Raw genomic sequence first — 23,183 nt, 5'->3', positions numbered from 1 at the left:
AAATCCACTCTCCTCCATTGCCCCGCCACCTTGTTGTGTTTATTTCTAACGAAAGCCCATCATCTTTCCAAGGGCCCCAATGCCTCCAAACGTGGCATTTCTTGCCTCTCAGCCCCCTAATCCCACTGGGATGCTCTGAAGTTGCCATGGTGACAGAAGAGCGTCCTCTCCCACTGTAGACCCATGGTGGCGGGGGTGGAGGAGGTGAGTCCTTGTTCCCTCTCCTTGTTTGCTCCTTCCTCCCCCCCTGGCCCTGCCAACCAGCTCGAGAGACTGACTCCAGGCAGTTTTATCTCACCTCAAGGAAATGCTAACGTGCACCATCAGGTCTGGCTGTTCTTAAAAATGATGGAGCAATCAATTTTTAATGTGAATTTAGTGCTGGATGGAAGCATTAGATTGCCAGTCCCAGGGAAATGACTCATCTGTTTATCCATTTGAAAACACTGGGGTGCATTTCCTCCAACCCACCTGCCTTAACCTGGCACTTGTACCCACCTCAAGAAGTCTCATGCCCATATCAGGAACCTGCCACCCCTGCTGGTCATCTTCACAGAAGAGATGACTCTGTTTCCCAAACCCAAGCAGGGACTGAGAAGGCTCAGAAGGCAAAGGGACTTCGGACACATCACGTCTCAGTGGATTCTACAAGTAAACAGAATCCAATTTCTGAAATTAGAAACTCATGTAGTCAACCCCTGGCCGCTGTTGAACCACACCTGATGAGCCAGCTGTCTTAAAAATTTAGGAGAAATTTTCAGGTCTGTCACAGTAAAGAAGCTCTCCTTTACACATAACCAAATGTCTCTCAGCTGTAACTTAAGCCCGTATTCAAAGGACATAAATATCTTCTTATAATACACCAGATTTTGTCCATAGAAGGGGAGTATTAATACCTAGACAGGGTATTAATTTCTATCCATATTTTTGTTTATACCCACAATCCAAACTGAAGCAATAAATACTATCAGATCAATCAAAGAAGAATTTGTAGATTTATTCAAAGACAAAGATCATGACCCCAGGGTTCCCAAACATATCTCTGGAGCTTCTTCCATCACGGTGTGATTTGAACTTGGACAGAGTTAGCTCTAAGATATGCAAAAACAAGCAAACAAAAATCATGTTTTCATCTCCATCTCTGAATGGGCTTTAGGAACAAAAACCACTCCTTCTTGAAAACATCTGAGAATCCAATTACTGGATTCTGTATTTCCTTTTAAGGTCCATGTAGGAGTACATATCAGTTTGAGAGATTTCCTGGGGAAGAGGGCACAACAGACCACCGCACCCCATCGGCACTTGAATTAATTGAAAATAAATTTCCCCTCCCTGCACTAAACAAATGAGGAGCTTTTTGTGTGATAACACTTACACCCATCTGTAATAGGTTGCTAAGATTCCACTAATTAAAAAAAAAACCTCATTTGAAGATAGTTAATGGTGTCTGCATTTCTACAAAGCGCTAGTCAGACTACATTTCCTTGAACTTCAGGGTCTGTGCTGATTACTACTCAATTAGTTTTGATTCAACTCACTGAAGAAAAATGTCCATTTCATTAGTGCAGAGAAATAACCATGGAACGCAAAATATAGTTCCCCGCATTGCTATGGCAACCAGGATGACACAGCTGAGCTCGGAATGTTAATGCCTTCTCTGAGACTGTGTTTTTAAGTCAGCATGCGGCCATTAAGACTTACTGGGTAGGGGTGGCTGCCTGGTGCCACATGGCTCCTAGAATTGGCAGCAGAAGTGTCCAAGGGACTCCCAAGAAGGCTGCTTTCTGCCACTCATCTCCCTGGCCACTCCCCTGAGGGCAGGGCATCTGGGCAGCAGCATCCATCGATTGCTGCGTTGCATGTCTCCAGGGCCCTTTTGATGTGACATGCGAGCATCCAGCTGGAAAGTGAAAAATGCAGCCCATCATCCAGACGTGTTTGTCTATGTGTTGCCTGTTTTGTGAATGCCTGTGACTATTGAGGTGAGGGACTGACGTCTGAGCTCTTCATTAACACAGTCCAGCCCGCCCAGGTTGGCCCACGCTGAGAGTAAGGTGAGGAGCTGGGAGGTTATCCACATGCAATTCAATAAATCTGGCTGCTGACCAAGGGGAGCTTGATTCCTACCCACACTCCCCAGGCCTGTGTAAGCAAAGAACAGAGATAAAGATTCTAGATTACCGAACCAAAAGAAATGGATCTGTTTGTATGGGATAGGAGGCAAAAACCCCAATACCAGTTTTCAAGAATGGTAGATGTGACCATTCAGTTCAGTTCAGTCGCTCAGTTGTGTCTGACTCTTTGTGACCCCATGGACTGCAGCACACCAGGCTTCCTGTCCATCACCAACTATGAGTTTGCTCAAACTCAGCTCCATTGAGTCAGTGATGCCATCCAAGCATCTCATCCCCTGTTGTCCCCTTCTCCTCCTGCCTTCAATCGATGTGACCATTAGTAAGTGTGAATTAGGGCAAAGGGGTTTCCTGGGTGGCTCAGACAGCAAAGAATCTGCCTGTAATGCCAGAGACCTGGGTTCAATCCCTGGGTTGGGAAGATCCCCTGGAGGAGGGCACGGCAACCCACTCCAGTATTCTTGCCTGGACAATCACCATGGACAGAGGAGCCTGGCAGGCTACAGTCCATGGGGTTGCAAAGAGTCAGGCACGACTGAGCGGCTAAGTACAGTGCAGGGCAGATAACCAAAATTATATGAGCACAAAAATTTTATTTGGGAGACTGAATTTTCCAGGTTAAATGCATAATTACTTATATTTTCCCTTAGGCTATGTCAACATAATCTTAGATGATCAATTAATAATGAATGTCTGTGTCCTGTGTTCAGGGTTCCTTATCTTAGGATACCCAGATTAAAGACAAGGGACCAGACTCTCAAGGAACAGTTTAGTTGGTAGACAGCACACAAACTATTAATGAAAGCTACCATGTCCTCAGTGCCTGGCAGTGTACTGAGTGCTTTATATGCTTTATTTTATTCAGTCCTCACAAGGGTGCTATGAGGAGGGTGTTAGCCCCATTTCAGAACCAAGTGCACCAAGATTCAAAAAAGTACCTGACTGGTCAATTACTAGCTAATTACAGTTAGTAATTAAAGGAACTAGTTTCAAACACAAGTCCCTCTGGCTCCACAATCAGTTTCAACCACCATGCACACTGGTGTACACATGAATAGCCAAGTGGGAAGCCTTAGTATTGTAACCCTCACTGTAGCCCAGTGAGGGTTACAACAGTAAATGCCTGATTTGTAAAGAAAGCAGCAAAGTCTTGTGCATTGAATGAATTTAGCTTCGCTTTTAAAATTCAGCTTCAAATGAATGGGCAAAATCAGAGCATCCCAACTCCTCCATTAACTAGATGCTCTAAACCCACTTCCGTAGACCACAGGGTGTGGCAGGAAGGTTACTGGGAGAGCTGCAAAAGGCAAGGACCAGGCGCTCATTGTAACACAAGAGCAAGCACACAATTATCTCACTGGCAGAGCCCCAGTCTCCCCACCTCCACACTGGCCCCTTGGGATCCTGTGTATCTGACTTCTTTATTTTGAATCATCATCATGTCACCATCAAAAATATTTATTAAGTTTCGCATACATAGAGTTCTGGTCACCCCATTTATTCCTGCTCCCTTGGCATGCTTGTCATTTTCACTCTATCTGTTTGCAGCTGCTTGACATGGTTTTATGTCATCTTTATACATCTTCAGATGTGGCATTCAAGACACTCAGAACTCAGAGTGGGTCCCCAGCCTTCTCTTTGCTTGCGTGTAGCAATACCCCTGGGTGTCGGTGACAGCAGAGCTTGGTTCATGAACTGACGAACGGTTGCCTCTTCCAAGTACAGCCCAGAGCAGAATGCAATGGCGTATGTGGTGGTTTCTAATCTAAAATCATACTACAGATAAAACACGCAGTCTATAGATTGGCTTTGTTGCTAGAGCAGCCTTCGTCAACATACATTCAAGGAAATCTCGTTCCCTTGGGATATTAAACTCCGTTACTAGAAAAAAGGAGAGAGACAGGTTCTATGGTCAGTTGTGTTTTGGAGATGCTGGGTTAAACAAAGTTAATCAGGTTTCTTTACTGCAAGGATTCAGAGTTGTTAATATGCTAACGTACTGTAGAACCCTCCCCCTGAAAGGAGAGAGTAGGAGGAAGCATTATCTACAGAACCATTTTAATCCCAGAGTTTGGAGGGACTAATGTTGTGACCAGTCTGGAAAACTCCCGGGAGGGGTCAATCTAGGAGCCTAATCTGCATACCTGCCTGAGGAAGTCTGGAGAATGGCACAGTCCACTGGAATTTTGCTTGAAGACTCCTAAGCTTCGTGGGAGAAATGTTTAAGGCTTTGGGACTGACATTTGAACCCAGGAAAAGGAAACTAAGGATACCAAAAAAGTAGTGGAAAATATCTGCTTTCAAATTCCAGAAGGAGGGGCCCAGATGGGCTGGAAACTAGTCATCCTGAAGTAGGAGACACCTAAGTGGCTCCAACCTACCTAGTGCAATACTTTTTGTTTCTAGAGAAACCTCTGTATAGAATTCGTATAGATATTTTGGAATACAAATGATAGAAAATTCTAATTAAACAGTTTTGAACCATATGCACATTAATCATCTCACAGAATAAGCAGCCCTGGCTCAAATCTTTAGAATCTTTGTGATTCTCTTAGCTCACACATTTATCGTTTCCTGGATCCCACATTATCTGCGGTGATTTTTCTCTCTTTATTGGAGTAAATCACTTAAGAAGGATAGGTGACAGGTAGATTGACTAAGTTCTTGAATGTCCCAATATACCATGTTTTACCCTCACAATTGATTAATAGTTGGCTGCATCTAAATTGGAAATCTAGATTGAAAAGTGTTTTTCCTTAAAATATTGAAGTCATTTCTTCCTTGCTTGTTGATATACCATGATGCTGTATAACCCAAAGCCAGTCTAATTCTTTTTCCTTATGTATAATCTGTCTTTTTTTTTCTTGCATTGGTTTATCTTTTCAAAAATTATATATATATAATATATAATATTATATATTATATGCTATAATAGTTATATGATATATATTGTATAATATAATATTATATGCTATAATATATATAACATATTATATGCTATAATATTTATATGATATATATAATATATAATTATATATAATATAAAAATATGTGTGTTATATATTATATAATATATTATAAAATTTATAATATAACATATTAGTTTAAGGTGTACAACATCATTAAATATTTGTGTATATTGTAAGAGGATCCTCTCAGTGAGATTAGTTAACACACATCAGGACACAAAGAAATTTTTGTTCCTCGTGATGAGAAACTTTAAGATCTGCTTTCTTAAAAGTACTTTCTCAGATGCTACTTTCTCAGCGTCTTTCAAATATTTGAAATTTCAAATATTTCAAATATTAACTGTAGGCACCGTGCTGCTGTGGCATATCGCGTTCCCCAGGACTTCTCCCATAACTTTTCCTCATTGTCCACCCTTTACTCCCCACCTCTGGCAACAACCAGTCTGTTCTCTGTATATATATGCATTTGGTTTTTTCAATATAAGTGAGACCATATCATATTTCTATTTCTCTGTCTGACTTACCTCCCTTGGCATAATGCCCTCAAGTTCCATCCACGTTATCCGTGTTGTCACAAATTGTAGGTTTTCTCTTTTTGTGGCTGAAAAATATCCATTATATACACATATATAACATTCCGTTATGTATATATGTGCTCCAGTATAACTGTGGTCAGTTGCTTCAGTCCAACTCTTTGCAACCCTATGGACTGTGGCCCACCAAGCTCCAGGCAAGAACACTGGAGTGGGTTGTCGTGCCCTCCTCGTTCCAGTATTGTTGTCGTTCAGTCGCTCAGTCATGTCTGACTCTTTGCGACCCCATGGACTGCAGCACGGCTTCCCTATCCTTCACCATCTCCCAGAGATTGCTCAAACTCATGTCCATTGAGTCGATGATGCCATTCCAGTTATACATTCCAGTATAACTACATGTATATGATATTCCATGTATGTATATAACATTTTCTTTATTCATTCACCTATTTACAGGCACTCAGGTTGCTTCCGTATCTTGGCTATTGTGAATAATGCTGTGATAACCATAGGGGTGCCTATATTTCTTTGAGTTATTCCCTTCAGTTAATTACCCAGAAGTGGAATTGACGGGACTATATGGCAGTTCTAGTTTTAGTTGTTCGAGGAATCTCCATAGTGTTTTCCACGGTGGCTGCCCCAATTTACATTCCTACCAGAAGTGTACCAGTGTTATTCTGGCCAACACTTGTTATTTTTGTCCTTGTGATAATAGCCATTCTAATAGATGTGAGGGAATCTTTAAGCTTGATCTTCTAAAATTTTGCAAGTATGTATCAAAATTTGGGCTTCTTCAGGCCTCTCTGATCCCTTTCGATCTGAAATTCAATCTCTAGATCTGTAAACTTTGTTTTCTAGTGCATCTTTGATAATTTTCTCTCCTTAGTTTTCTATATTTTCTCTTCCTGAAATTCTTTGTAATGCCTAGAACTTCTGGATCGATTCCTTATGTCACCTGTATTTTCTTACGTTTTTCTTTTTCCCTCCCTAATTGCTCTAAATTCTAGGAGATGTCTTCAACTTATCTTCCCACTGTCCTACTGATATTTTTTCTTTTACATCTTGTCAGTTGCATTCCTTAGGGCAGCACTGTCTGCTGCTCTAATAAATAAACCCCAGTGTCTTGTAAAGCATGGGAAATACAGTCAGTGATGCTGTATTAACCTTGTGTGGTGACAGATGATAATTGGATCTATGTTGGTGATCATTTCACAAGGCATGTAAATGTCGAATCACGATGTAGTGCTCCTGAAACTAATATAACATTGTACATCAATTGTACTTCCACTGAAATAAGTAAACACCCACCAAACGTCAGGGGCTTACCACAATTAACATTTTCTACATTCATGTCCCTTTTTAAACACAAGTGCTCCCTGTTCATCAGGCAGTTCCTCCACATAGGAAGATTCAAGACTCTTGATTCCTTCCTTAGTCAGGCTCACGCATCACTCAAGATAGCACAGCTCTCTGTACGCAGCAAAGAAGAAGGAGCAAGCTAATTCTCAACAGGTTTGATGTGCAAATATCACATTGCACTTCTTATATTTCTTATATTGAAATAGTCACCTGGTCTTGCCTAGGTGTACTTTGAAGGGAACTATAAAATGTAGTTCCTAGTTCAACAGCTGCTTCCCTCAATAAGTGCCTGTTTTGGAAGAAGCACAAGTTTTGCGCTTAGCTGATGACCAAAATCACTGCAGATGGTGACTGCAGCCACAAAATTAAAAGACTCTTACTCCTTGGAAGAAAAGTTATGACCAACCTAGATAGTATATTCAAAAGTGAGACATTACTTTGCCAACAAAGGTCCGTCTGGTGAAGGCTATGGTTTTTCCAGTGCTCATGTATGGATGTGAGAGTTGGACTGTGAAGAAAGCTGAGCGCCAAAGAATTGATGCTTTTGAACTGTGGTGTTGAGAAGACTCTTGAGAGTCCCTTGGACTGCAAGGAGATCCAACCAGTCCATTCTGAAGGAGATCAGCCTTGGGATTTCTTTGGAAGGAATGATGCTAAAGCTGAAACTCCAGTACTTTGGCCACCTCATGCGAAGAGTTGACTCATTGGAAAAGACTCTGATGCTGGGAGGGATTGGGGGCAGGAGGAGAAGGGGATGACAGAGGATGAGATGGCTGGATGGCATCACTGACTCGATGGATGTGAGTCTGAGTGAACTCCGGGAGTTGGTGATGGACAGGGAGGCCTGGCATGCTGTGATTCATGGGGTCGCAAAGAGTCGGACAGGACTGAGCGACTGAACTGAACTGAACTGATGACCATTAAGAATCTTTTTTGCAACAATCATATTGTTTTATTTCCATGAGATCAATCGTATCTCCTAATTGTTCCTTTCATAGAGCACAGCTTTGCCTTCTGTTCACTTTTTTCCTGTGGATCAGCTATTCTTTATTATTTTGGCTGTTCTCATTTATTCTCTAGTTTCCTCCTTGCTCTGGCAACCACTGTTAAGTTTTTACGTTAAAGAACTGAGTAGAAGGCTGATTACTCTGAATAGATGGATTTCACTTACTGCAAGTTTGCAGGCATTGTTCCTTCAGCATGCCTCTTTCTTGACGGGCTGAACTTTGTTCATGGGTCAGATTTTCCACCAGCGGGCCCACTCTGGGCTCTGTGGAGTTAGAATGGAAGAGTCACACAGACAGAGGAACAGACTTGTAGTTGCCAAGGGGGCAGGGGGGAGAGGGGTGGATTGGGAGTTTGGAATTGTCGGATGCAAGCTATTAAATAGCGGATGGATAAACAACAAAGTCCTACTGTGTAGCACAGGGAACGATATACAGCATCCTGGGATAAACCATCCTGGAAAAGACAGTCTCTACTCTGGGCCACCACTCTCAGTTGTCTTGGCTGCCCCAGAAAGTTCATCTTTAGAGAATTCTCGAAAATCTAGATGTTTCCCTAGAGAGTAATATCAGTTTGCCTGTCACTCTGTGAATAGGAAAGAGGATCAACAAGGACCTACTGTAAAGCACAGGGAACTCTGTTCGGTACTCTGTAACAACCAGTATGGGGAAAGAATCTGAGAAAGAATAGATGTGCGTATGCAAGTGAAAGTTGCTCAGTCGCGTCCAACTGTTTGCAACCCCATGGACTATAGAGTCCATGGTATTCTCTAGGCCAGAATACTGGAGTGGGTCGCCTTTCCTTTCTCCAGGAGAGCTTCCCAACCCAGGGATCAAACCCAGGTCTCCCACATTGCAGGCGGATTCTTTACCAGCTGAGCCACCAGGGAAGCCCAAGAATACTTTAGTGGGTAACCTATTGCTTCTCCAGTGGATCTTCCTGACCCAGAAATTGAACTGGGGTCTCCTGCATTACAGGCAGATTCCTTACCAACTGAGCCATCAGGGAAGCCTAGATACATGTATGTGAAGTGAAAGTCGCTCAGTCATGTCTGACTCTTTGTGACCCCATGGACTGTAGCCCTCCAGGCTCCTCTGTCCATGGAATTCTCCAGGCAAGAAGACTGGAGTGGGTTGCCTGACATTCCCTTCTCCAAGATATATGTGTGAAGTGAAAGTGAAAGTGAAGTTTTGTCCGACTCTTAGCGATCCCATGGACTGCAGCCCACCAGGCTCCTCCATCCATGGGGGTTTCCAGGCAAGAGTACTGGGGTGGATCGCCAGTGCCTTCTCTGTGTAAAGCAACTATACCCCAATAAATTAAAAAAATAAAAAATAAAAGAGCTGACCTTTATTTTAGTAGGGTTGTTGGATCCTTCAGAATTTATAAATGGGAAAAATTAAAATAGTATTCCATACAATACACCTCAATTAATGGGAACAATATCTTTTTTTGCATCTACTGCATTTTTCCAGGTTCCCGTTTAATTATGACCTCCTCTGTTTAAGTTGTCAGCCTACACCTGTGCACACGAGTTCAGTCACTCAGTCGTGCTCAACTCTGTGACACATGGGCTGTAGCCCACCAGGCTGCTCTCTCCATGGCATTTTCAAGGCAAGAATACTGGAATGGGTTGCCATTCCCTCCTCCAGGAGATCTTCCTGACCCAGGGATCGAACCTGCATTTCCTGAGCTCCTGCATTGGCAGGCAGATTCTTTATCAATGAGCCGTCTGGGAAGTCCATCAGTCACTACTACATATTATATAAATGCAGACTTTTTGAGTAGTGACTTGGAAGGATTCAGAAAGCCACAAGACAAATGAGGAAGTATTATAAAAGGGAAGTCATGAATGGAGGTAATTTAGTAACTGTAATTATTTCCTTGGTAGCTCAGACAATAAAGAATTTGCCCGCAATGAAGGAGACCCAAATCTGATCCCTGGGTCAGTAAGATCCCCTAGAGAAGGGAATGGTTATCCACTCTAGTATTCTTGTCTGGAGAATTCCATATACAGAGGAGCCTGGCAGGCTACAGTCCATGGGGTCGCAAAAGAGTCAGACACAGCTGAGCAACAAATGCTTTTCAGTAACTGTAATTAAGCATGTATTAGGTTCACCATTAGGATCATCTGTTCACTATTTCTTCGGACACTGAACCAAGATCTTGGCTTCCACTGGAAAAAGAGAAATTCAAATTAGTGTGGAAAGCAATATCAAAATTTTAATTTTAATTATTATTTTTATTATTATAAATATGACCTTCTCCTAAACAAAGTGGTAGAAGAGAAGAGATTATTGCCACCAATAATCTTGGATTGTAATCCATACTCCTGTGTCTTGTGTTTGAAGCTTTCCCAGTTTACTGAAGACTTCAGAAATTTGAGCAAAACCCCTTGCCTTTAGTGTATGCATAACAAACTGACTTACAATACTTCATTAAAAAAAAATCACTTGGAGACCTCCAAGTGTCTCAGAGTAAAAGGTGTTTATAAGTCTGTTTACAAAGATATTGTTTTTCCTCCCTTCATCAAATAATGATTTGAATGGTTTTCTACTTCAGCTCTTATAAATAAATACCAGGTTTTCATTTCAGATTATTGCTCTGTTGCAAACATAATATAAATGAAACAAATTATTTAAATAATTTTTTTTATTTTCATATTCTTTGTTTCAAGTGGTTAGTACCCACATTTCCTACTCATTCCTATATATCCTCTGACGCTGATTTATTATTTCTACTGAAGTTCATTTTTTTACAGTAGTCTAACATCTAAATGTTTGCACTGGTATTAAGAAGTCCTCACATTCCTTTCTCATCACTGACGCAAGCCCTAAGATCACTAATGCTCCGAAAGCCAAAAATCAACTCAATAAGCAACACTCAACATAGAACCTGAAAAGCATAATCACAAGAGAGATAAACTCTTCAATATGAGATTCAAGTTTTAGCTATGAATAATTTGAAACTTTATGAAATGATGAACATCAAGATTAGAAATGCTGAGACTTCTGTGGTGGTCTAGTACTTGGGTATTCACCTGCCAATGTAGGGTACATGGGTTCTGTCCCTATCTGGGAGGATCCCAGATGCCACAGAGCAGCTAAGCTAAGCCCATGTGCCACAGCTACTGAGCCTGCATGCTGCAACTGCTGAAGCCCGCACACCTATAGCCTGTGCCCCACAAGAGAAGCCACTGCAGTGAGAAGCCCATGCACCGCCTGGAGAGGAGACCCTGCTCACAACTAGAGAAAGCCCTTGTGCAGCCATGAATACCCAGTGTAGTCAAAAATAAATGAATGATCTTAAAAAAAAAAAAAAAAGATTGGAAATGTTTTTCTAGTCTAAAACATAATAGTTGTTGTTGTTATTCAGTTGCTCAGTCGTGTCCAGCTCTTTGCGACCTCATGGACTGCAGCACACCAGGCTTCCCTGTCCTTCACCGTCTCCCAGTTTTCTCAAATTCATGTCCATTGAGTTGGTGATGCCATCCAACCATCTCATCCTCTGTTGTCCCCTTCTCCTCCCACCTTCAATCTTTCCCAGCATCACAGTCTTTTCTAATGAGTTGACTCTTCATGTCAGGTGGCCAAAGTAATGGAGCTTCAGCTTCAGCATCATCCTTCCAGTGGATATTCAGGGTTGATTTCCTTTACGATTGACTGGTTTGATCTCCTTGCTGTCCAATAACTAAATCACTTTGCTATCCACCTGAAACTAACACAACATTGTAACTCAACTCTACTTTGATGTAAGATAAATATGTATTTGAAAGTACAAAAAAATGTAAGTAAGAAATAAAGAAATTTTTAGAAGCTCTTGGCTGTATTTAGCCAGGACAAATATAGGTAGATATGAAATTATAAAATCTTCAAAATAGCAAGAAGAAAAAAAGAAAGGAGAGGATGAAGGAGCCTGGCATCAGATCAGATCAGTCACTCAGTCGTGTCTGACTCTTTGCGACCCCATGAATAGCAGCACGCCAGACCTCCCTGTGCCTCACCAACTCCCGGAGTTCACTCAGACTCACGTCCATCAAGTCAGTGATGCCATCTAGCCATCTCATCCTCTGTAATCCCCTTCTCCTCCTGCCCCCAATCCCTCCCAGCATCAGAGTCTTTTCCAATGAGTCAACTCTTCGCATGAGGTGGCCAAAGTACTGGAGTTTCAGCTTTAGCATCATTCCCTCCAAAGAAATCCCAGGGCTGATCTCCTTCAGAATGAACTGGTTGGATCTCCTTGCAAGGGAGTCTCAAGAGTCTTCTCCAACACCACAGTTCAAAAGCATCAATTCTTCGGCGCTCAGCCTTCTTCACAGTCCAACTCTCACATCCATACATGACCACAGGAAAAACCATAGCCTTGACTAGACGGACCTTTGTTGGCAAAGTAATGTCTCTGCTTTTGAATATGCTATCTAGGTTGGTCATGACTTTCCTTCCAAGGAGTAAGCGTCTTTTAATTTCGTGGCTGCAGTCACCATCTGTAGTGATTTTGGAGCCCAGAAAAATAAAGTCTGACACTGTTTCCACTGTTTCCCCATCTATTTCCCATGAAGTGGTGGGACCGGATGCCATGATCTTCGTTTTCTGAATGCTGAGCTTTAAGTCAACTTTTTCACTCTCCACTTTCACCTTCATCAAGAGGCTTTTTAGTTCCTCTTCACTTTCTGCCATAAGGGTGGTGTCATCTGCATATCTGAGGTTATTGATATTTCTCCCAGCAATCTTGATTCCAGCTTGTGTTTCTTCCAGTCCAGCGTTTCTCATGATGTACTCTGCATAGAAGTTAAATAAGCAGGGTGACAGTATACAGCCTTGACGAACTCCTTTTCCTATTTGGAACCAGTCTGTTGTTCCATGTCCAGTTCTAACTGTTGCTTCCTGACCTGCATACAAATTTCTCAAGAGGTAGATCAGGTGGTCTGGTATTCCCATCTCTTTCAGAATTTTCCACAGTTTCTTGTGATCCACACAGTCAAAGGCTTTGGCATAGTCAATAAAGCAGAAATAGATGTTTTTCTGGAACTCTCTTGCTTTTTCTATGATCCAGCAGATGTTGGCAATTTGATCTCTGGTTCCTCTGCCTTTTCTAAATCCAGCTTGAACATCAGGAAGTTCACGGTTCACATATTGCTGAAGCCTGGCTTGGAGAATTTTGAGCATTACTTTACTAGCGTGTGAGATGAGTGTAATTGTGCAGTAATTTGAGCATTTTTTGGCATTGCCTTTCTTTGTGATTGGAATGAAAACTGACCTTTTCCAGTCCTGTGGCCACTGCTGAGTTTTCCAAATTTGCTGACATATTGAGTGCAGCACTTTCACAGCATCATCTTTCAGGATTTGGAATAGCTCAACTGGAATTCCATCACCTCCACTAGCTTTGTTCATAGTGATGCTTTCTAAGGCCCACTTGACTTCACATTCCAGAATGTCTGGCTCTAGGTGAGTGATCACACCATCGTGATTATCTGGGTCATGAAGATCTTTTTTGTACAGTTCTTCTGTGTATTCTTGCCATCTCTTCTTAATATCTTCTGCTTCTGTTAGGTCCATACCATTTCTGTCCTTTATCGAGCTCATGACATAGCATCCTGCAAATAAATCTTGGATTAACCTTTGCTTCAGCAATTGCCCTCCCCACTGCCCTCCTTGCTTAGCAACACAGAGCTGCAAACGTGTCTGGGTTCTGGCTGGCCAAGCCCGCCTGCACTGCAGCCTTGTCCAGCACATGGTCAAGCGTGAGCAGCTTCCCCCACCGCCTCCTCGGTTAACGTGTTTCCATGCATCCTGTGTGCTGGGCTGAAGTCTCTCAGTGGTGAAGCGAGCAGCTACCGCCACCTTACTTTGCTATTAGGTGTTCACTGTTTTATACTTCCAAGCTATAATTTTGATGAGATCTTATGAGGGGAAAGGTCTCAGTTTGCCATCATAAGCAAGATGGGAAAAAACTCATAAATGTGCCTTGGACCAAGTTTATGGGAAAGGAGGGCTATAAAAAAAAATTAAAAGCAGCGGCTGACAGGACTTTAAAAGAACTTCGGTCAGCTTTTGGCGAAAACTGTCTCTCAGTTTACATGGCCTGGTCAATGTGCTTATGTGTTCTTTCATTTTTTTTTTCATACATTAGGGTTTATTCTCTACCACAGGCTGTGCCAGCTAGCAGGACAAGACCATAAACAACATGGCCTTCCCGTATGTCTCTTTAAAAACCTTAGAATTTGTGGGAGGAACTAGCATTTGAAACTTAAAATTTGGATTTACTTTTCACTATTAGAAGGAGTCCAGGGCGTTATGGAAGCACTTAAACAAGGCACTGCTGAGAGATGAGACTGAACTGGCCCGGTCAGTGCCTGAGGTAGGTGGGTGCTGCTTCTAAGTCGCTTCAGTCGTGTCCGACTCTGTGCGACCCCAGAGACGGCAGCCCACCAGGCTCCCCCGTCCCTGGGATTCTCCAGGCAAGAACACTGGAGTGGGTTGCCATTTCCTTCTCCAACGCATGAAACTGAAAAGTGAAAGTGAAGTCGCTCGGTCGTGTCCGACTCTTTTCGAACCCCTGGACTGCAGTTCACCAGGCTCCTCCATCCATGGGATTTTCCAGGCAAGAGTACTGGAGTGGGATGCCATTGCCTTCTCCGAGGTAGGTGGTAGGATGTCCCAAATGAGAGCAGCAGCGTCTCAGAAATGGCCCCCACCTGCACGTGTGAACAGCATCATGTATGACTATTGTCTGTGCGTGGAATGTCCTCCCGTCCACTACTCCCAGTTCACCAAGTGTGGCAAAACCTCCAATTCAAGCATTCCTCCACTCTTGGAAGGGCTCATGGAAAGTTCCCCACAGACCCAGGCATTTTCCTCCATTTGTTCGTTACAGTTTGTATGGTCCATGCTTATAACAATGGACACGCTCTAGAACATGTTTGGTTCTCTCCCTGTGTCTGCCAGTCTAACCACTCTGCCAGTCTAACCAGTCTAACCAGTCTAAACTCCTTGAGGCCAGGATTTGTGTCTTATTCACTTTACCTGCCTGTGTGACCCACAAGTGCTAGGTCCTCAATTAAGACACGTTGAATGCTGAATGAAGTGGCAGTATTGTCACCATATACTGGTGACTTGATGTGACTTTTTTTCAGAGGTTGAAGGTTGAATGACGAATGTACATACTCACTTCTGTAGGAACTTGGTTGAGGCACTTATGAAAGACAGGGCTATGGACAGGTTTCCCTAAACGGCTGCTGCCTACAGTAACACAAGTATAAGAAATTCTGAGACCGTGAATTAGCAGGAATCAGACAACTGTTTATTAGGATAACTATGATAGTATCAGATTTACCTCACCTGTTGACCTTACCCCTGCAGGTTAACTGGACATCTGAGAAAGAATAAACTCTCTCCAGATATATGTAAGTCCTGTGCCAATGATGTAAATTTCCTTTAGATGGGACCAAGGAGGCCGGAGAATGAGAACTGAGATTGCTTCAATCACAGAAGACAAAATTACAGGTTCTTCTCCCTCTATGTCAGTGAGTTCATAAAATATCATTTTGTTCATAAAAATTGCTTTTGCTACAATGAGTATACGTGATGTTATGATGATCCATGTCAGATGGAGGCTTGGAATAAGTGAAGCAAGATGTAAGATCCACTGCAGGGGAATAATGGGTAAGAGCCCTCGCACACATCATTCAAGCACTAAAGAAAGATTGCATATTTACAGGAAAGTGTGAGAACATCTCCTCCTGGGTATTAAAGAGAGCACAAGTACAGCCAAGGCAGTAAACAACCAAGCGCAAAGAGTAACACAGAACCAAAGGGCAACCAAGCGAATAGGGCTGTAACTTGAAATGACTTCATAGACACCGGGAGACCCTGCTCTCCTGTGGCAATGCTTGCTTCATAATCACTGCTCACTTATTTGGTATTCAGACTGTATCTTAAACACACACACAAAAACTGAGAGCCACCAGAAATTCAACTATACTTAGTTTAATATTTGCATTTTTCTGCTAATTTTTAATTTGGGTAGATTATGCATGCATGCATGCTAAGTCGCTTCAGTCATGTCCGACTCTGTGTGACCCCATAGACAGCAGCCCACCAGGCTCCTCTGTCCACAGGATTCTTAGGCAAGAATACTGGAGTGCGTTGCCATTTCCTTCTCTGTGGGTAGATTATATGCATCTGGAAAATTTTGGACCCTTCATTTAATCACCAACACTGAATAATCATTAAAATTTCACAGTTGAAAATAATGCCTATTATTAAGGTGACTTTGCACCCTGGTTTGCTTGGGACACTCCCGAATTTTATCTAATGTCCCAGATCCTGCACAGTTTAACATGTATCCTAGATTTCTCTCTCTCTCTCTTTTTTTTAACAAAGCAGTAAGATAAACTAAGACAAGTTTGGCAATTTCCACTTGGTACCTCTAGCTTCTGCCAGGGTCTTGTCAAATATGGAGTTGGTTCATAGTAGTTAGTATAGTATGTATGCAGTTGTGTAGGCAGTGAGTGTATAGCATGTAGGGCTTTGATTGCAATGGCAACCCACTCCAGTACTCTTGCCTGGCAAATCCCATGGATGGAGGAGCTGCAGTCCATGGGGTCGCTAAGGACTGAGTGACTTCACTTTTGCTTTTTACTTTCATGCATTGGAGAAGGAAATGGCAACCCACTCTAGTATTCTTGCCTGGAGAATCCCAGGGACGGTGGAGCCTGGTGGGCTGCCGACTATGGGGTCGCACAGAGTCGGACACGACTGAAGCGACTTAGTGGCAGCAGCAGGGCTTTGATTGACATATGGTTAAATCTGAAAGATGACAGGTGATAACCAAACCGACTTTTCCTTTCAAAACATATGCACTAACACTTTTCTTTCGAGAGCAGCATGTACTCCCTGGTAAAACAAAGTAGGTTCAGATTAAGTGGCTAGGGACAGCTTACCTCTCGTCTGGCTATGATGGGAAAGTGTTCAGTGTTGCTGCCCCTGCTGGCCGAAGTGTAAACCTGCAGCCAGTTGTGCTGCGATCAGGACCATGGCCAGGGCCACAGCCTACAAAATGCAGGAAGCTACCAGGCTACCTACCGGTCAGTAGGAATCATCAGGGATGATCGGTTTAGAGCACATGAAATATGTACATGGAATACAGACTTGACTGCCCTACCAGAGATCACAGAAAGAATAGCCTGAATATATTTGTCAGTGGTACTTATTATTTATTGTATGGTATAAACCTACAATTATGTATTTACTTTATTGTTTAGTAAGGTTTGGTTTTATTTTATCTCTTCCAAGGCAATGATCTCAAACAAGCAAATGTCTAATGAAATATTTAATGCTGAATTTCCATTTCTTAAGAAACTTGGTGATGAAAATGTCAGTTGCACAAAATTTTGGTTTACATTTATCATCTACCTGACATTGCCAGAAGACACAAATACTTTGAAGCTACATCCACGTCTATTTCAAAAGTTAGTAATTATTTTAAAAAGACTATTTCCAAAAGAGTCAATATAACAAGTACAGCTGCAGAAGGTTCATTTACAACACTGGAAAGTATGACTTATCATTGGGATCAAATGAGTATTTTTCTAAATTAATTTCACTCTTTATTCCAAGTTTCTCCTGTATATGTGTAAAAGTGAAATTATAGCTATTAAAAGTATTGGCTCCATTAGCTAGAGAACTTCACTAAGAGTTAGATGATATCAGTTTTACATTAGTGTCATAAGATTCTTCAAATAGAAATTCAGTTAAATCCAGTAATGTCTTTTAAATTCAACACATGAAATCAAGCTAAAACATTTAGAAGTTCATCCTGTCTTGATAAAATAGTTTAACATTCTCATAAATGCTATTAAGTTCTGGATAAAAAGTTCAACCTTGACGATAAAATTACTTGTATTTGCAGTGATAGTATGATACAAATTTTGGTAGAGCCCAATATTGTGGTAAAAACCATGTTCCAACTAAATCAAGAAACTTGTGTTGCAGGTTTGGAATTGGAATTCTGGTTGGAATAGGTTGTAGTGCACGTATTATTCATGAATGTGTCCAAACAAGCTTTGATAATCTACTTGTCAAAAGAGAGGCTGCATTTAAAGTCAGCCAAATTATAAACTTTTGTGACAAAATTCACGCTGCATTTATTTTAAAATGCTTCAGTTGTGGCACTGCGTGCTTTTTCTCTTTACTGTCTGTCACCACCAGATTTTAGAAATGTTTTAATTTTAAAGAACTACTTTGTAGATCCATCTAACTATTTGACAATGATACTGAACCTTATTGTAAAGCAGTCATCTAAATTTAGGTTGCATTTTGTTTGAAAGAAGTTGTAAATCTTTAATCAGATATTCAACTGATGGAACACCAAACAACTTCAGCTTTTGAAATGTGCAGCAAATTATAACTATTGAAAGAAAATCTTGAAACCAGAAAGATGAATTGTAACTTCATAAAAGCAAAGGAAGAAATGGATAAGCTAAATGATAAGAGACGAAAAGCATAAAATATTAAACCTTGAAGTTCTGTAATTGTACTTTGGAATATCTTCACCTCTAGGGAAAACCTTCTAATGGAGATGCCTTGGATTCTTTTTTAATGAAATATTCTATACTGAATGGGACTATATTGAGATAGCCTTCAAACGCTGCAGGTAATTTCTTGATAAGTTATACTTTGTAAACCTATCTTTTGAAGCAATGGAGGAAAAGGACAGAGCATGCAAAAATATTTGGCATAAAATATTTATACATTTACATGTTTTAAAAGAAAATTAAAAATATCATTCATCCAGCAGAATTCACTCCAAGCTTACCAGATAGATACATGAATATCTAAGGTATTCTTGAGACTAAAAATAGCATGGTCTACAAAAGGAAGTCAATGGAAGTTATGAACAATTTTAAATTTGTCAGTCATAAAATGTAGCTTTGAAGGATACTGCAATCAGTTTTATCTAAAAAATGAGTAATAAGCCATATCCAAAATTGTATTCTTCATAAAAATACCTGTGTCATAATATTAGAAACTGATACAACCAAGAAGTTAAATATGTAGAGATATACCAAGAATAATTATTTATTTATGCTGTTTCTAATATTTATATAGTCAATATAAAGGAGTTGTATTTTACTTTAATGCACATGATATACATAAATCTTATTTTTTAGAAATATTTCTATTTTTGAAAGTAATGATTGAGTAGAATTCATATCCATCCATATAATAAACCCACCTATATTGCAATAAATAGACAAAATGTTATATAATCTTAACTATTTTGGTACTTCCTTTTATCCTTTTGATTATATACTTACCTGAGGGAAAAGTCAAAGCTATGGTTCTTCCAGTAGTCATGTATGGATGTGAGAGTTGGACTATAAAGAAATCTGAGCACAGAAGAATTTACGCTTTTGAACTGTGGTGTTGGAGAAGACTCTTGAGAGTCCCTTGGACTGCAAGGAGATCCAACCAGGCTATCCTAAAGGAAATCAGTCCTGAGTATTCATTGGAAGGACTGATGCTGAAGCTGAAACTCCAATACTTTGGCCACCTGATGTGAAGAGCTGACTCACTGGAAAAGACCCTAATACTGGGAAAGATTGAAGGCAGGCGGAGAAGGGGATGACAGAGGATGAGATGGTTGGATGACCTCACTGACACAATGCACATGAGCTTGAGCAAGCTCCGGGAGTTGGTGATAGACAGGGAAGCCTGGCATGCTGCAGTCCATGGGGTCACAAAGAGTCGGACACGACTGAGTGACTGAACTGAACTGAGGGAAAAGTCTTATTTTCCAGGGACCAAGTAGTAGAAAGCTCAGAAAATAAAACAGACCCTAGCTGCAGCCTCTTCCTAGATTTTAGACCACAAAGTCACAGAAACATATACATTTCAAGTTAGAAAGGAACTAAAAGGTACTGCAACTCAGACTCAATAAGCATCTCCCTTTATTAGATCTACACAGTATTCTTGGATCTACATTTTATCTATAATAACCCTCAACTCTCTCCAAACAGGAGATCTTAGAAACCAGAGGAAGGGCGCTTTCTTAGTCAAGGAGCCATGGTAACACATGCAAACTTACAGAGACTCTAGGTCTTTGCTCCAGGAGTAAGTACCCACTTCATAAAATGGACATTCGGTCGTCACACAGATTTTCCACAAAAACGAATTTTTAAAAATACCTTTATAGACTACACAAATATTTTAAACTATTTCTAAATATGGTCTTTGAATGAAATATGTTGATCATAAAATTTGGAGTCTATGAGCATGCTAAACTTTCATGAAAACCTTCCTCTGTAGATGGACAAGGAAAGAGGTAAGATGGCAGGCAAGGGATTGGCTTAAGCGAGAAGAAAATCTTGATTGGAAACTTAAAAATGATACCAATAAGACACATTTAAATTTTTATTAAATTCATAAATAATAGCTTTTTAAACATGTTTATAAAATTTAGCAGTGAATATAAAAATAATGGAGTTAATATTTTCAGTTCCCTTTATGTGGTATTTTAAAAAGTGAGATTGTTTTGTTAAACAGAAGTTTGTTCTCCCTTTTTAAAAATACTCTTTTCCACTAAGGTTTATCATACGGTATTGAATATAATTCCCTATGCTAGCAGGACCTTGCTGTCTACCCATTCTATACATAAAAGTTTATGTCTGCTAAACCCAAGCACTCACCTTATCCTTCCCCCAACCAACCTCCTCCCCCTTCACAACCACCAGTCTGTTCTCTGTCTGTGATTCTGTAAACAGAACTTTTTTTTTAAACATACTGCTTTTAGGTTTTTGTTTTCATTAGAGCATATTTTTACCTGTTCATTTTTCAGAGGACTACTTTATCTGCAAACATGTAGGTCTGGTCGCATGCTAATAAACCACCAGAAAAGATACACATTTTCAAGAGCTATCAGAAGGTCTGAAGGTGAACAAAGTTGAGCTAGTTGACTATCTTCTCCGACATATTATGGAATCAGGGGAAGCAGCTTGTCGATAGCAAAGCTCTGAGCCCTTTGGAAAACAACTGTCTTCTCCAAGCTATGAATTTCATCTACAAGGAAATCTCTTGGTAAGGGGAAAAAAAAAAAAAAAACCACTGAGTCATTTGCAGCAACCTGGATGGACCTAGAGATGGTCATACTGAGTGAGGTAAGTCAGACAGAGGAGAAATGTCGTGTGACATCCCTTATATGTGGAATCTGAAAAGAATTGATACAAATTAGCTTACAAAACAGAAAAATATTCACAGACTTAGAGAATGAACTTGTGGTTGCTGGTGGGGCAGGGGTGGAGGGGGGGGAATTGGGGGAAGGCACAGTTATGGAGTTTGAGATGGACACATACACACTGCTGTATTTAAAATGCATGACCAACAAGGATATACTGCATAGAACATGGAACTCTGCTCAGTGTTATGTGGCAGCCTGGACAGGGGAGGAGTCTGGGGGGGAATGGATACATGCATAGGTATGGCTGAGCCCGTTCACTGCTCACTTGGCACTCTCATGACATTGTTAATAGGCTATACTCCAACACAAAGTAAAAAGTTTAAAAAAAAGAATCTACTATGCACCAAATAATTTGCATGCCTGATTTTACTAATTTCTATTGAAAATAATTTAAAGATGAGGACATTTTAGCTTATAGAGGCTGAGTATCCAGCCCAAACTCTCATATCTAGTAAGTAGTGGCATTAGGAGGCACGTGACCCCGGGATACATGCTCTTTTATTGCATTTCACCACTTTCCATCTCGTGCCTTTCATGTTTCCCCATCATTCAAATCTCAAGTGGAATGAGAGCAGGGTGCAGTGGAAGAGGAGGAAGGAGCCCACACATTTCACAGCCTTTGTGAGATTCAACTGCCCACACTCACTAGGTGGTAAGTTCAGGGTGACACCGTGTCTGTATTACTCACCTCTCGATACCAAGCACCTCACTCTATACACACGGCGTACAGAGGCCAAGGATATTTAGAAGGAATCAACAATGGGTCAAATTTTAGTGAGCGGAATGGAAAGACTGAAACTGGGTATTTGGACCCTATTAGCTAGAAAGTAATCTAATGTTTCTGCTGCTTTTCACACCTCTTCATATTGAATTCATCCACTCATTCAATATATAGTTTGCTGAGTTCTGGGCATTATGGATGTACCATTGAGCAAAGTTCCTGTCCTCATGAAGACATTCTGGTAATCAAAGAATTTCACCACCAGTTTTGAACTCTCAGAGCTGCCTTGTGAAACGGATGAGGTGGGTGTTTGTTTGTAACCTGCTGGCTCGCGAAAATATTGCAAAAATATCTAATCCATGAAATTTCATTCAACGAAGTACATCAATGACAAAAATAATATAACCATCTGAACATGTTTTTTAATTCCAGATTCCCTTCTGTTCTCAACATAATGTGATAATTTAGTATTATTTTATTCATCACTTTTCCTACCAAACACACACACACACCCCCCCTGCCATCCTAACCCAACCCCTTCCATGCCCCCACAGCAATGCTCAATGAAGAATTATCACTACCTTGTCTGTTACGAGCTTATCATGTGCTGGACACCTGGGCCTTATTTTATGTTATTTTGATCTTTCCTATAACCTCAAAAAGTAATTATTTCTATCCTAGATTTACAGATGAGAAAACTGTGATTCAGGAGATGATTCCACCCAAAATTGCAGGGCCAGTTAGTAGCTTTGTTCAAGTCCAGATATACACCTGTCTTGGTTCTGTCAGTGTTTCTGACTCAGAGTAGAGTTTCCCTAACTCCCTCCTCTTCTTTCTTTAACCCATTCTCTACAACTCACCAAAGTTATAGTTTGAAACACAGGTTTGATCATATAACTACTCTTACAAAGAATGAATGGACTGCCTCGACTTTTAAGATAAAAATGTGCAAACCTCAGCACAGAATACAGGGTCCTTCTTGGCTGTGCCCAGGCTTTGCTTGACTCTCCTAGGCTGTCATTTCCCATGAAGCGTTTATTCCCAGCACACAGCAGGCTTTCTTTGTGGCTGTTCATGCACACATTTCATCTCCACCCTATTCTTTTTCCCTCTCTAGTAAAACCCTACTCCTCCTTTCATACCTACTTCAAAGAGTTCCTTGTTTGGGAACCTTCCCTAGCTTCTCCAGAATTGTCTCCTCCTCCAGGGATCCCCAGCATGCATGCAT

At 41.0% G+C, this 23,183-nt stretch overlaps 1 long non-coding RNA gene across 1 annotated transcript; it reads left to right on the top strand.

The window, feature by feature from the left end:
• The first annotated feature begins 1,644 nt into the window (after positions 1 to 1,644).
• On the top strand, positions 1,645 to 22,618 carry LOC132342505 (uncharacterized). The gene is made up of 6 exons (XR_009490927.1): positions 1,645 to 2,054; positions 15,357 to 15,520; positions 17,292 to 17,467; positions 18,558 to 18,651; positions 20,836 to 21,154; positions 22,130 to 22,618. It is a non-coding gene; the product is annotated as an uncharacterized lncRNA (long non-coding RNA).
• The last annotated feature ends 565 nt before the right edge of the window (positions 22,619 to 23,183 follow it).

This window comes from Bos taurus, chromosome 16, assembly GCF_002263795.3.
Source record: "Bos taurus isolate L1 Dominette 01449 registration number 42190680 breed Hereford chromosome 16, ARS-UCD2.0, whole genome shotgun sequence".
Classification (NCBI taxonomy): Eukaryota; Metazoa; Chordata; class Mammalia; order Artiodactyla; family Bovidae; genus Bos; species Bos taurus.
The sequence above is the reverse complement of the archived record's forward strand: the minus strand, read 5'-3'. Positions and strand labels throughout refer to the sequence as shown.